Raw genomic sequence first — 14,794 nt, 5'->3', positions numbered from 1 at the left:
TGTTATACCGTGCATGACCCTCTTGAATTACTGGACACACACAGAATAGATCATACTAAACGGAAGTGTATGAATAGCGTCAAAATCCCACTGAACGTGAGAGTTCCAGAAGTCTCATTTAAATGGCACATTATCACTTGAAATTGCAGCCCGGCCCACAGGCTACACACCATCTGCAACTCTGCTTCTTGAGGAAATCCTGTAAAGTTTATGGTGGTCGCCCTCGTAAGTGGGGTTCCATTGGCGATGTTGAGAGACACGCGTGACATGGGGGTTTGGACCAGTGTGAGGACATGACGGAGTTTTGGTTCTCTGGTTCTGACCCTAATGAAGCGAGCAGTAGCTGCCTCCCGTATTTCCTCTGGCCAGTGAGGGATTGTCTCTTTTTCTTTTTCTCTATCTCCTGGCCGGCACTGGCTCACTCCTCTCCTGCCTTATTGGCCGAGCACAGACCTGTCTTGCTAAGGCTACTCTTCCTTCCCTGCCACAGAGGAAGACAGAGGTCTCGCCTCTCCTTTCCCATCATCATCTCTGGCGACGGCAGAGAAGGGACGCTCTCTGTCTCCGTCCCTTTCTGGTCTTCCCTTTCTGGTCTTCCCTTACCAAGAAGAGGTTTTTTCTACCCTTACTACCTGTCACCCGTGGCCTTAGCAGGAACCGCAACCCAAGTTTTAGTGTTTAGTTTTAGTCCTTCTCCTCCTCCTCCTCCTCCTCCTCCTCCTTCTCCTCCTTCTAGTCCTCCTCCTCCCCTTCTTGCTACAGCTCCTCCTTCTTCTCATCTTCCGCCTCCCCTCCTCTTCCTCTTCGGTCAGAGGAGCACTTCCTCTCTTCTAACCCTGATTTTTCGTCGTCAATTTTGCTCTGTCTCTTCTTCCACCCCCTTTTCTATTACTCCCTCCCCGTTCCCCTCCGCCACCATCGAGGAAGAACCTCTCTGCTACTGCTGGAAACCTTTTACCATAACACAGTAGCGTATTTAACACGCCAAGACAAATTGCAGTAATATACTACACACACACACACACACACACAGACGTGCCTGAAATAGCGATTTAACGTGAACCGCTACTGATTATGATAAACCTCACGTATCATCGGCCCAAGTGAAACAGTGCTTACATGAAAAGGAAAACATATACGACCGCAGCGGTTAACACATCGATCTGACCCCCACCCCTGCTAACCACACTGGTGGCAGTTTGACTCAAGAGCCGACAGTGTGATTGTGGTGTTTCATTCTCACGTATCAAATTTTGCTCTTTGTCACCACACGTCTCTGAGGGTGTGTTTACACCTCCAAACCAAAGTCTTGTCTTCTTTTTCCTCCTCTAGCACTAAGCTTTCTAACTTGTTTGCAGTGTGGGAAGTACGACTTTATTCCGAGAGGATTGTCACCGAAGTCTACATCTCTCACAGACTAAACCTTTTCATTTTAAGCCCATTGGATGATATACATACGGTTGAATTCATTCTTTGTAGGGTATAAACCATGGCAATCGAATTACTATCACTGTGGTTTCCCCCAACAGTTTCATATGCCTTGGTTAAGCCCATAGATGTGGTGTGGCTACTGTCCAGTTACAAACAGGAAAACGAGGTGATTCCAATACACATGCTCCCAGTACACGTCATTCGAATGTCACTGGCCGTGGAGAGGAATTATGACTTGGTACGTAAAAGCAAAAGTTAAATTGATTTCCTGTTTCTCTTCACATATAGTATGTTCATGTCCCAAATTTGGTACCCCTTCCTCCGTCATTATCCCCAGCCATTCTTCAAAACTCATTCATATATAATGTATCGTATTACAACTACAATATTTAGCATTTGTTTTATTTTGATTTCGATGTCAGTGTTTTGTGCAAATACACCTTCGAAAATTCTAACATTCAGGTGTACAAAGTGGGTCCCCAGTTCGAATTGTTTTTCTAAAGGGTAGTTGAAGTTACAAGGCCATCTGCTATGTCACTATGCCATCAACACTTAGTCTTTTCAAAACTGTTTCGAAGGAAATCCTTTCACATATGCAGTGGGGAAAAGACATTCAGGTCACACTGAGTCGCACTTGTCTTCAGCCAGGAGAGAGACGACGGAGGTTAACCCCACGTCTGGCCTGCCGCTAACGCAGGAGGCTTGCATACTTCTATCGGCGACGGCGATGATAACGGTGAATGGGAGGACCTTCCTGACGGTGCGTCTGTAGATGGTGAACGGTGCCTGACCGCTGGAGAGTGGAAGGTATAATAAATGCCACCGGAAGGAACTACAAGTAGCTGAATGACCCAACCATTAGTGACAAATAATCCAAATTCATCGTCACAATTTTCCAGATTACGTATCTCCAGGCCGTCGGGGAAACCACCATTGTCACTGTGTGATACAATATATATATATATATATATTTTTTTTTTTCAAACTATTCGCCATTTCCCGCGTTAGCAAGGTAGCGTTAAGAACAGAGGACTGGGCCTTTGAGGGAATATCCTCACCTGGTCCCCTTCTCTGTTCCTTCTTTTGGAAAATTAAAAAAAACAAGAGGGGAGGATTTCCAGCCCCCCCGCTCCCTCCCCTTTTAGTAGCCTTCTACGACACGCAGGAAGTATTCTTTCTCCCCTATCCCCAGGGATATATATATATATATATATATATATATATATATATATATATATATTCTTTTTTTTATTATACTTTGTCGCTGTCTCCCGCGTTTGCGAGGTAGCGCAAGGAAACAGACGAAAGAAATGGCCCAACCCCCCCCCCCCCATACACATGTATATACATACGTCCACACACGCAAATATACATACCTACACAGCTTTCCATGGCTTACCCCAGACGCTTCACATGCCTTGATTCAATCCACTGACAGCACGTCAACCCCGGTATACCACATCGCTCCAATTCACTCTATTCCTTGCCCTCCTTTCACCCTCCTGCATGTTCAGGCCCCGATCACACAAAATCTTTTTCACTCCCTCTTTCCACCTCCAATTTGGTCTCCCTCTTCTCCTTGGTCCCTCCACCTCCGACACATATATCCTCTTGGTCAATCTTTCCTCACTCATCCTCTCCATGTGCCCAAACCACTTCAAAACACCCTCTTCTGCTCTCTCAACCACGCTCTTTTTATTTCCACACATCTCTCTTACCCTTACGTTACTCACTCGATCAAACCACCTCACACCACACATTGTCCTCAAACATCTCATTTCCAGCACATCCATCCTCCTGCGCACAACTCTATCCATAGCCCACGCCTCGCAACCATACAACATTGTTGGAACCACTATTCCTTCAAACATACCCATTTTTGCTTTCCGAGATAATGTTCTCGACTTCCACACATTCTTCAAGGCCCCCAGAATTTTCGCCCCCTCCCCCACCCTATGATCCACTTCCGCTTCCATGGTTCCATCCGCTGCCAGATCCACTCCCAGATATCTAAAACACTTCACTTCCTCCAGTTTTTCTCCATTCAAACTCACCTCCCAATTGACTTGACCCTCAACCCTACTGTACCTAATAACCTTGCTCTTATTCACATTTACTCTTAACTTTCTTCTTCCACACACTTTACCAAACACCGTCACCAGCTTCTGCAGTTTCTCACATGAATCCGCCATCAGCGCTGTATCATCAGCGAACAACAACTGACTCACTTCCGAAGCTCTCTCATCCCCAACAGACTTCATACTTGCCCCTCTTTCCAAAACTCTTGCATTTACCTCCCTAACAACCCCATCCATAAACAAATTAAACAACCATGGAGACATCACACACCCCTGCCGCAAACCTACATTCACTGAGAACCAATCACTTTCCTCTCTTCCTACACGTACACATGCCTTACATCCTCGGTAAAAACTTTTCACTGCTTCTAACAACTTTCCTCCCACACCATATATTCTTAATACCTTCCACAGAGCATCTCTATCAACTCGATCATATGCCTTCTCCAGATCCAGATACATATATATATATATATATGTATATATATATATAAGTGGATGTTCTTTTACTTGCAAATGGCTGGTGTTTGCCAGACCTGTTCACCATGGCGTCCTTCCGTCCTCATGTGGTTTCTCGCCTTACCAACAGCTCACCACGGATCGCCTTCTCTGACGCTTTGCCAAAGGCACACACTGTAACCCAAGCATTAAAGTCATGTACATTCTTTTTCCCTTTTTCTTTTTTACCGGAGGAGTTTACGTGCCAAATTATGTCAAGACATAGATGATAATTATTGCATAACTTTACGAAATTTACAGAGCGGCCGATCGTAATCTCCCCACATCACGAGGTTTCGAGCCAACTTCGTGCAAAATTATCACAAGAAATTTGCCACGAAATACAAGAGAGGAGAAGAGAAGAGAGAAAACAAACTTGATAACCATCAAGACATTTACGTCATTTATGAACAGTTTAGAAAGCCAAGCTTACCAGGGATCCTTTTACAGTACCGTAACGCTCAAGGGGGAGAACAGTACATCAGGAAGTCTAGCTAAGTAGCTTCTGAAGATCGTTATTCTCATGGTCTTAATGGCCCGGTGAGGGAGGGAGGTGGGGCTCGCCCTGCTCCTCGACACAAGCTGGCTGCTGCCAAGTGGTGTGAGGGAACGGGTACATCACAGACCATCTGCAAGGGAGTAACATGCCCTACAAAGACGACGAACGTCATTCACGGCCCCATTCCCCCCTCATGTACTCTCTCTCTCTCTCTCTCTCTCTCTCTCTCTCTCTCTCTCTCTCTCTCTCTCTCTCTCTCTCTCTCTCATATATATATATATATATATATATATATATATATATATATATATATATATATATATATATATATATATATATATATATATCAAGCTAAACTACATTATATTTTTCTTTTCTATTTTACAGTGGTCAGAAGTAGTGTAAGGAACATTACTTCATCTGGGTAAAGTATTGCCTACGTCCAGTAAATAAACCGCTTGCCCATTAAAAGCTGCAGCCTGTGGTTTAGAGGCATTAAAGTCCGCTCTACTTCAACCGTTGCCTTCGCCGCCTGGCCCCCACTCTACCTGCCTCTCCTTCGTACCCCGTCTCCTCCGGCACCTTCCACCCCTCTAAGAAAACAGACATCGTAGGCGCAATCCTCCCATGGCCTGGTGATTACAGGAACAACCTCTCTCTCTCTCTCTCTCTCTCTCTCTCTCTCTCTCTCTCTCTCTCTCTCTCTCTCTCTCTCTCTCTCTCTCTCTCTCTCTCTCTCCCCGTCTGGGATGCCCTGGCTGAAGAAGTTCATCCCGAACCTCCGTGTTTTTTCTGCTGACGCCTCAAGGCAGACAGAAGCGAGGATGCGTATGGTCCCTTCCAATCTTGTTGCGTTGTGGGGTTCAGACAGACGTAAACACTGTGTGTGAATGCCCACTGAAGCCTCTCAATAGACGGGCACACGATCGCCACTGCATAGCATTTTGGGTCATTCTCTTTCTTTTCCTTGGCAAGATCCACGAGGATTTCTTTGCTCACCTAATTTCTTTTTTGGCTGAAACTTAACCGCGCTACCACACCTCGTTATTCCGATACCCCTTAATCAATGACGAAATTGGGTAGTTTGGACGTTTCGCTCGTCATCGGGCGTGAGAGAAGTATTTCGTTCGAAGCGGAATGGAAGTTCCCCTCCTTCTTTCCACGGAAGTCTCCCACCAGCGGTGACTCCAGCGACACCTACAACATACCTTGACTCACTGGTCTGACTGGCAGACTTATCAGCCGTCATTTGTGAGATGATGGATAATTCTCCGCTAATTTTCTCCTGTAGCCACACAAGGGGAAAACCTGAGCGGGTGACAGACGTCCCTCCACCACCAACCGCTCACTGTGTGGCTTCGTGGCCCAGGATCCCGTGTTTCCTATATCGTCAGTATCTAGAAAGACGTCCTTAGCACCTCCTTCACTCCCAAAAGGATGGAGGAGGATCCCCAATCATTATGCATCGCAAAGGAGGAGCAACAGACGTCTATATACACAGTCCCTTCTACCCAGGTGCTACGTGTGTGTGTGTGTGTGTGTGTGTGTGTGTTCCCCCTCCCCCGTAAACAAAAAGGACCTTCTTAAAAACTCTGTTCCGTGCCTTGTACTTCCTACATACAGTCTTCGTGCTTTGGATGCGCCTTTTCGCTTAAATGCGGCAATGGTGAGATGGTCACATGAGGCTAACGGACGATCCTTATTACTGACGAAAATTTGGATCCACCTCTCCGCACAGTCATGTCCTAAAGAGGTTATCACGCTGATGGGAAACGATCAAACCAAAAAAAAATCTGCATATAATCTCCTGCACTTCGGTAAGTGGTTTACGCATTTTGAATTGCTCCACGTCCATCTTGTGGCATAGTTTCAGTCAGGTAACCACTAAAGAAAGAAAGAAAAAAGAATGAAAAGACAAACTTTCACAATACTCGTGGCTAGAAGGAGCGGCTAATTCTCCCTGATGTTCTTATTCTTAAATTCCATTCTAAACCCTCCTCACACCGTCGTCAGCTGGACGCTTTAACTTAACTGTTCCTCTCATCTTACACAGCTGTCTCCCTTCCCCTGGTGGTGGAGATCAGGCGAGGATAAGAACCAGACAGAAGCACCACCTCCCGTGCAGCATGAAGTGTGCGGGCGGCCCTTGACGCTTCCTCAACCAACAAATGAAATACGTTGTGATTCAGAGGACATTCGTGGTTTACAAGGAATACATAGTCACCATTTCCTGCGTGAGCGAGGCAGCGTCAAGAACAGATAACTGAGCCTCAGAGGGAAAAAAATATCCTCATTAGGCCTGCGTCTCTGTTCCTTCTTTTGGAAAAGTAGAATGGGAAGGGAGGATTTCCAGCCCTCCCCCAACTCCCACTCCTTTTAGTCGCCTTCCAAGACACGCAGGGAAAAAGTGGAAAGTATTCTTTTTCCCCTGCAACTGTGTGACGAAATTATCTTTTACTTACCATCATTCTCTCTCTCTCTCTCTCTCTCTCTCTCTCTCTCTCTCTCTCTCTCTCTCTCTCTCTCTCTCTCTCTCTCTACGACACTCTGTGGTGAAGACTGTTTCACAAGTATAAGTAACGCACGCAAAATTCATCACTTGTCTTCTTTGGATCCCTGGCAGACTGGAACGGCTGGTTGAGTGATCGGCTGGAAGACTGGAATGGTTTTGTAATTGGACTCCTCTAAAACTAGACCTCAGGCTGACTGGAAGCGTGGTGACATAAGCCCTTGATGAAATTAGCCTCAGGATTATATCATTTTTACGTATCGCTGCAAGACTGGAACGGCTAGATGAGTGATCGCCTCGAAGACTGGAAAAGCTGAAACTGGAATCCTCGAAGACTCGCACTCATGCCAGACTGAAAGCCTGATAAACTGTGTCCTAGGTAAAATTAAGACTCTTAGGACTGTAGAATTGGTATGTTATCCCTGAAAGACTGGAACGGCTCATTGAGTGGTTGCCTCCATGACTGGAGGGTGAGAGGCATGCAAGGAATAGTATGCATTGGAATAATGTGGTATACCAGGGTCGACGTGCTGTCAATGGACTGAACCAGGGCATGTGAAGCGTCTGGGGTAAACCATGGAAAGGTCTGTGGGTCTTAGATTCCCTTAGCAATGTGACTGGATTCCCTTAGCATTGGAACTCATTTCTGAATGCATGCCTGATGACCTAATCCCTTAGCAAATAATAGCCTTTTAGGACTGTATCACTGCTGTATGTCTTCAGTCTGCGAAAAAAAGGAAAAACAATTTATCGTAGTCTAGATATGTTAGAGATTCACCCTTTGGAGAAGGACAGTAGCTTGGTAAGCTTACGAACTGACCAGACTTTAAGCTTCGCATGACTTCGTATCCTGGGTGTTCTCGGCCGCTCTACGTTTGAGCAGAGCGTGGGAATATAACGTAGTAGTGTGGAATGAGTGACGTGGGTGTATGTAAAGGGTGTGTGGTAGGGGAAGGCATGAGATACAACACATGCCACCTGTTATCTAATGGACCCTACTTCAAGTGGTGGTGGTAAAAAAAAAATGTCATGTTAGACAGGGTTATTAAGTTTTTATGATTACCTGGCCACTCACTTATACTTTACCGTTTATTTCATCACTTTCAGACCGGGGTTTTCCAAGGAGCTAGCTGATCATTCCTTCGGTGATGAGGTGGTTGCTGTTTCCAGAAGGTTTATTTAGAGAAAGGTGCATATTGGTGAACATTCTTCGCAGCGTTAGAGTTAGAAGGACAGGAAAAAAAGTGAGTTTTAGTATGAAAAATAGACTCTTCAGCGAATAAGTAAGAAGGGCTGGATGATGAAGAGAGAACATCATTTACAGAAAGGTGAAAGAGAATAGGTGACAGGACAGAACCCTGCGGGACACCGACCTTGATAGAATAAGAGAAAAGAGGTTGATGGTCGATCCATCAGCGACATCCGCTGTGGATTGACGAAAGAAAAAAAAAAGCTATGGATTAGGAAGCAGAAAGAAGCACAGTAGCTACAGGATAGAAGTTTAGAAAACAAAGACTTATACCACACCTTGTCAATTGCTTTCCAAATCTCGCAAACCACGGCAAGAGATACACTAAAATCCCCAAGGGAGGAGGGACAGAAATGAAGTACACAGGAGAGAAAGATCATCGGTAGTCCCTGCACCACAAAAGTCATGTTGGCAATCGGAAGGAAGGGAAATGGGATTCTAAGTACATGAGAAAATATATTGTATAAGAAAACTTTAGATTCTTTGATGAGATCAAACGTGACAACAACTGGGCCAGAGTTGGAGGAGTTAATACGGTCTCTTCTTCTTAGGGACGAGCCGCACCAAGGCATGCTTCCATGAAGAAGGACATGTTAGATAATGACGGACTTGCGCATACATATACATATATACTCACTGCTCTGGCTTGTCCTTCAGAGCATCAATACCACCATCGCCACATCTGGCCACATCATCTCGGTAAGACACTGTCATCTTCAACACAGTTAGGTACATTATTACTCAACTTCCAGGTTTGATCCTTGGGTATACAGCTACCTGATTCATTGCGTGTGTACATATAGCAAGTTCCTGCTGCCATATTTTGTGACGTGTACTGCATTTCCTTCGTTACGATAACTGCAGATGGAGTTTTCATAAGTGCATATTGGCGACTCTCCATCCTATGTTATAACTACAGACTGAACTTTCTTCTTGTATACTGGGCGGCTCTTCCTGCGTCTGCGATGTATGAGTGACGTCTCACATATTAGTGTTAAGCTTCTGGGTAAGCGCTCAATGTCCAGGGGGTTGCTGGCATGAGCTGCTGGTGAAAGCTAAATGCTTGTCACTTATCTGGCAGGTTAATACCCTCTCCGGGTAATAACGGGCTATCAGTAATTACCAGTTAATCGCGACACAGGAGTGACTTCCCCCATTCCCGCTACACCCATCTACACTCCGCCAGGCTGGTGTTGACCACCACTCCAGGGTTTTCTTGCTACACCTCGTAAAAATAATTACGATTTTTAGCTGCTTTATATAAAAGTGTTACGAACAGGAAGTTAGGTATATTTTCCCATCATATTTGTTTGTTTTCTTTGTTTTGTTTTTGTCTTTTTGACTCGAGAAACAAAGAGGGCTTCTTCTGTGCTTCATATTCATGCTGGAGATCTTGCTCACTCGCTTACCATGTGCAGGCAGCATGGATAACCACCAGGTTATAAGCACCACAACCAGTGTTCAGGAGGGTCCGATTCAAGAAAAGAGGCATCTCCCGTTTTCTCTTCCTCCAGAATCCCGCTACGCGTTAAAAGCACAGCGTAGGAGTGTGATCTGGACCACACACTGGCTATTGCCTTCTCATTAACTCACACTCTTAACTCAAACAGCTCAGACAGTGATATATATATATATATATATATATATATATATATATATATATATATATATATATATATATATATATATATATATATACATATTGTTGTTCTCTGTCCAATGTGCGTAGCATTGCCAAATGCTCTTTAGCTGAAGAGTAACGCCATACAATGGTGTTCGCTATCAATTGTGTATGGCACAGACGAGTGTTCTCTAGCTATTGCGTAATGTCATAAATTGGTGTTTTCTGTTAACTGCGTACGGCATAGATCGGCGTTCTATAGCCATCGTGAAATGTCCTTGTTGTGTGCTCTCTGTCCAGTGTGTCTGGCATAGATTGAGGGTTTATGGATGTTATGCATGTCATGGTATGGATCAGTCACCTATAGCATTGCGTGCGTGATGTGCATCAATGTTCAATGCCTACTACGTATTGTCACGCATTTCACCAGGGAGACGAGTGATAGGGAGTAGACAAGCTCGGAGCGTATACGAACAAAACGATGGAAATGCTCTTTAGTGGAGCTGTTCTCTTCTGACATAGCATGCGATGTGATGCCGTGTCATGACGTGGCAAACTTAAAGGGCCCCACTCCGCATGAGCTTCCGTTTAGCCCTCTGTGTGTGTGTGTGTGTGTGGGACTTCCTTCCTGTATCTCTGAAGAACATACGCGAAAATGAGCTTCATTTTTCTCTACGTATATTTCATCATCTTCACGAGTTCTCTCTCTCTCTCTCTCGGCAAGAAGCGTGGGAGTGAGAGGTCATTATATTCATTGCGCCCTTCCGTTTTCTTGCAGTCCTAAACAAACGTTGGTGGACAGCATGATGGAATGTGGCTACAGATCATCATTATGGCACCAGCTGAGATACCGGGATTAAGTGGGTATGTCTCTAGTGAAGAATGATTTTGAGCTACCGGAATTAAGTAGGTATATCCCTCGTCAAGGCTGATTCTACTGTCAGAACAAAAGATATGGGCGATGCATGTCTACTGTAAGACACCTCAGGTCGAGGAGAACCAAGACGAACATCCTTACACGCGGTGACCTAAACCTGCGTCTCTTTCAGCGAGGCAGCCGGAAGTTTGCAGTTAATGGCACATGACAGGATGTTTCATCAAGGAAATCCTGAGGGGTGAGGGGAAACCAGCAACTCTTACATCTCGTGACATCCCAGACGAGGAACATAGCTAGATAACCCTGACCAGTCATTTAGTCCACTACAGAGTTACCGTAAGCCATCCTGGCGCCTGCTGGTACATCATAAGACATACCTATCGTCTCGCAATCACAGACACACACACACACACACACACACACACACACACACACACACACACACACACAGTGACCTGTCTCTCCATGCATTCCTTGGGGCACCCTAGACCTTAGGCTCCCTATCCACCTCGTAAGATCCAATCGCCGCAATGTCCACTCCCAGATCCCTAAACCACCCCACTTGCTCCAGGTTCACTCCATCCAAACTCATACTCAAAAGAGCTTGTGTGTCTCGCTGTTACCAGAAAACTTTGCTTTTGTCATCAGCAGGTAGTAACTAACTCACCTTCCTAGCCCTGATAGACTACATATCTGACCCCTGTCCACGGACCTTGCCTTCACCTCCCGCACCATCCCAACCATAGACACATTAAACAGCCATGGTAACATCACATATCCCTGCAGCAGACCCACCTCTCACCATTCTCTATTCCTGCTCGCACACAAGCCCCATTCTCGAGGTAATATCTCACTATTTCTGGTGGTTTTCCTTCCTCACCATATCTTCGTAACACCTTCTGCAAAGCATCTCTATCGACCCTATCATATGCTTTCTCCAAATCTATCTATACTACAAAGGAGTCCACCTTAACCTCCCCTTGTGTGGAGCGCAGCATCGAACTTGCAGGAGCGCAACAAAAAGGGTCTTATTGTTAAATAGTAATAATAGTGGTAAGATTGATACTAATAATTATAGTAAGTACTAACCTGGTCATGTTCATTAGAATATTTTCTACAATAACAAAAAACATTGTCTTGAGCGTACTTCATCATTCATGGGGGAGAGGCAAATTACTCCAACCCTCCACCCTTTCCTTGTATCTGAGACTCCAGTACCTACACCCTGCGGTACTCTGCCAGTCCAGCCCTTGGTCCTTCAGGTAATCGTCGTACTTTACAACCTACGAACCCGTCAGTATTCCAGCTTCAGTACTCCAGATTCCAGTATCAGACGTAGTCCATCCCACACTACCCTCGCTCTATAGAACTCTTAAGTAGCTTTACGTCAGCACTTGCCAGTACACCCTGAAGGTCAAAATATCATCATTCCAGTACGCCACCACCTCAGATCTATCCTTCCAGTACGCCACCTCTTCAAAGCTATCCTTCCAGTACGCTGTCTCCTCATGCTATCCTTCCAGTACGCCACCACCTCAAACTATCCTTCTAGTACGCTGTCTCCTCATGCTATCCTTCCAGTACGCCACCTCCTCCTCATGCTATCCTTCCAGTACACCGCTCCTCATACTAAACTTCTAGCACACCACCTCTTCAGCACTATGTTCCTTCAATGTTTTGATCCTCCTATAATCCGACTCCCCAAGCTCCCCGGGGCTCTTTCATTAGTCAGATCTTTTGATATACACGGGTCCAGGAACTCACCGGACTCCAGGACTCTGGTCCCACAATACCCGTAACCCACCCCGCACCTACCTGGACTTTACTCCTCCAGCTTCTAAAAGGAATCCATTTCGTCCGCAACCTACCCCCCATTTCTCTAAACCTTCCATTGACCATACAATAAATTACAATTACAAGGAGCAATTCACCCTAGAATAATCACAATGCACTTCTGCCAGTGCACTCCACGAGCGGGGTGGCAATACGGGGTGCAACTACAGCAGACTGCGCGATGCTTTATTGCTCCCAGGGACGTCCCTCTCGATGTCAGGGGCTCAACGCCTCTAGTTAGTGCAGTCGCCCTCATCTTCGTCCATCACGCTTGATTCATACGGACCCCAAAGAGCGGCCAACTTAAATGAGAGGTGGTAAGTCTACCGGACGACGAACTGGACACATGTTTCTGCACTTAGTGACACAACTCAGGCCGGCAATAAGGCAGACTGGTGCTTATGCGGGCAATTAATCACATCCGTATGGTATTTCAAGAGAAGACGTTCAAAAAAAAGGGGGGGAAAGGAGGACGCAATTCTTAGTCTCAGCATTACAACATGGAGTAGGTGGGACAGATTTTCATTCTGTAAATGTTTTTCTCCCTGAGCGCCCTGTTATGACCGTGTATTGCGAGCGTCCAACGTTGTTGTAACATCGGGGTGAACATAACCACCCCATCGAGGGACAAGACCCCAACAAGCAATAACCCGGCGAGGACAACCTTGCCCCCGGGGGACTGTGTGACACGAAGGCATTAACAAACGAGCCCCCTCCTACAGGTGAGTGACGGTGGCTCGAACATCTTCCCCGCCGCTCGACGTAAAGGAACGACCGTCTTGTAAGTTCCAGCGACCCCGTCATCGGCGCCTTAAATTTTTTTGTATATGAGGCAGCGAACGAGGCAGCGAACGAACGAACATTATCACGGCTGGTGGCGCGAACAGATTCTTGGCCACCTCATAAACTACGGTTGATTGTGACCATTTTCTTACAGGCATTATTTGGTAAGTGCAAAAAGAAAATAGATATAAGTCAATAAGGAAAGACAGGATGTCGGGGCTGGGAAAGGTGGAGGAAAGAGGTGGAAGGCAAGCGTGAACGACGTGGGGATGTCATCTGTCGAGTAACACCAACCCTGCGGTGATGTCTGGCTCCACACCCACTGTTTCTACCGTTGCCCTAAATGCCATTTAGCGTTATGAACGCTGCGTCATCCCCTTAGCATGCACTTACATCCCGGAATGGCTTTTATACTAAGTTGTAATTGAATGGTACTATATTGTGGGTTTTGTTTTTGGCCACGGACCAGGGCGGGGGTCATAGGTGAACACAGATCCGTAACTGACTTGTTCCACTCTCCTCCTGCCGCCTTCTTCCCAGCCTCACTCAACTCAATAAAACATTACCAACTGCAATTTGACAACACTAAAATAGATTAGTTTCAGATATGACAATCTTCCACCCTTATATTTGTGACCCGTCACAACACGGGTACTGGCCCTAAAGGCACCTCCATTTTCGCCTGACTCCTCTCGAAACTTGTTACTCATGTTGGTGCTTCTGGTTCCAGAAGGACTGTCGTCTCATAAGCACTCCATGATCTGGTCTTCAAGACTAAGGTGTTCATCAGGTCCCCACAGGTGTTCATCATGTCCCCAGGTGTCTACACCAAGTCCCCAGGTGTCCGCCAAGTCCCCAGATATCCATTAAGCTGCAAGGCATCCCCCTTGACAAAAGGCACACCAAAAGCATGAAAGTAACACTCCAAGAAATGGATATAAGATAAACGAACAGGTTCCTCACTGCGACAGTAATGTTCACTTTGATAAGACACAGATGTCGTTTTACATTCGTTCGTTCGTGCATACTCATACCTCTTAATAGACAAGGGCTGCCAGGGTTGTCCATCTATGTCCTCATGGCAGACGACAAGACTACTCCTCATGGCTGTACATGGAAAGAGAGATAACACGAAGCCTAATGGTCTATGACGAGGTGATCTGCTGGAGGATCCCAAAAGTGCCTAACGTTCTTCTTATTCGGTATACTTAATGGTCTACAGTGTGATGCCTACTCCTGGACCTCACTAGGTTATGAGCTCCTCCTGTCTTTGGAACAAGTTATAGCTGCTGTTGAGGAAGTTTCAACATCTCTCTCTGCGCCACAGACATCCCCCACCCACCCTCCTCCACCTTCCTCCTTATCGTACCACAGACATATACAACTCTCTTATCTACATACCACTCCTTCCGCTTC

The sequence above is a fragment of the Panulirus ornatus genome, chromosome 23, assembly GCF_036320965.1.
Source record: "Panulirus ornatus isolate Po-2019 chromosome 23, ASM3632096v1, whole genome shotgun sequence".
NCBI classification, from domain to species: Eukaryota; Metazoa; Arthropoda; class Malacostraca; order Decapoda; family Palinuridae; genus Panulirus; species Panulirus ornatus.
This window is presented reverse-complemented; position numbering follows the sequence as displayed.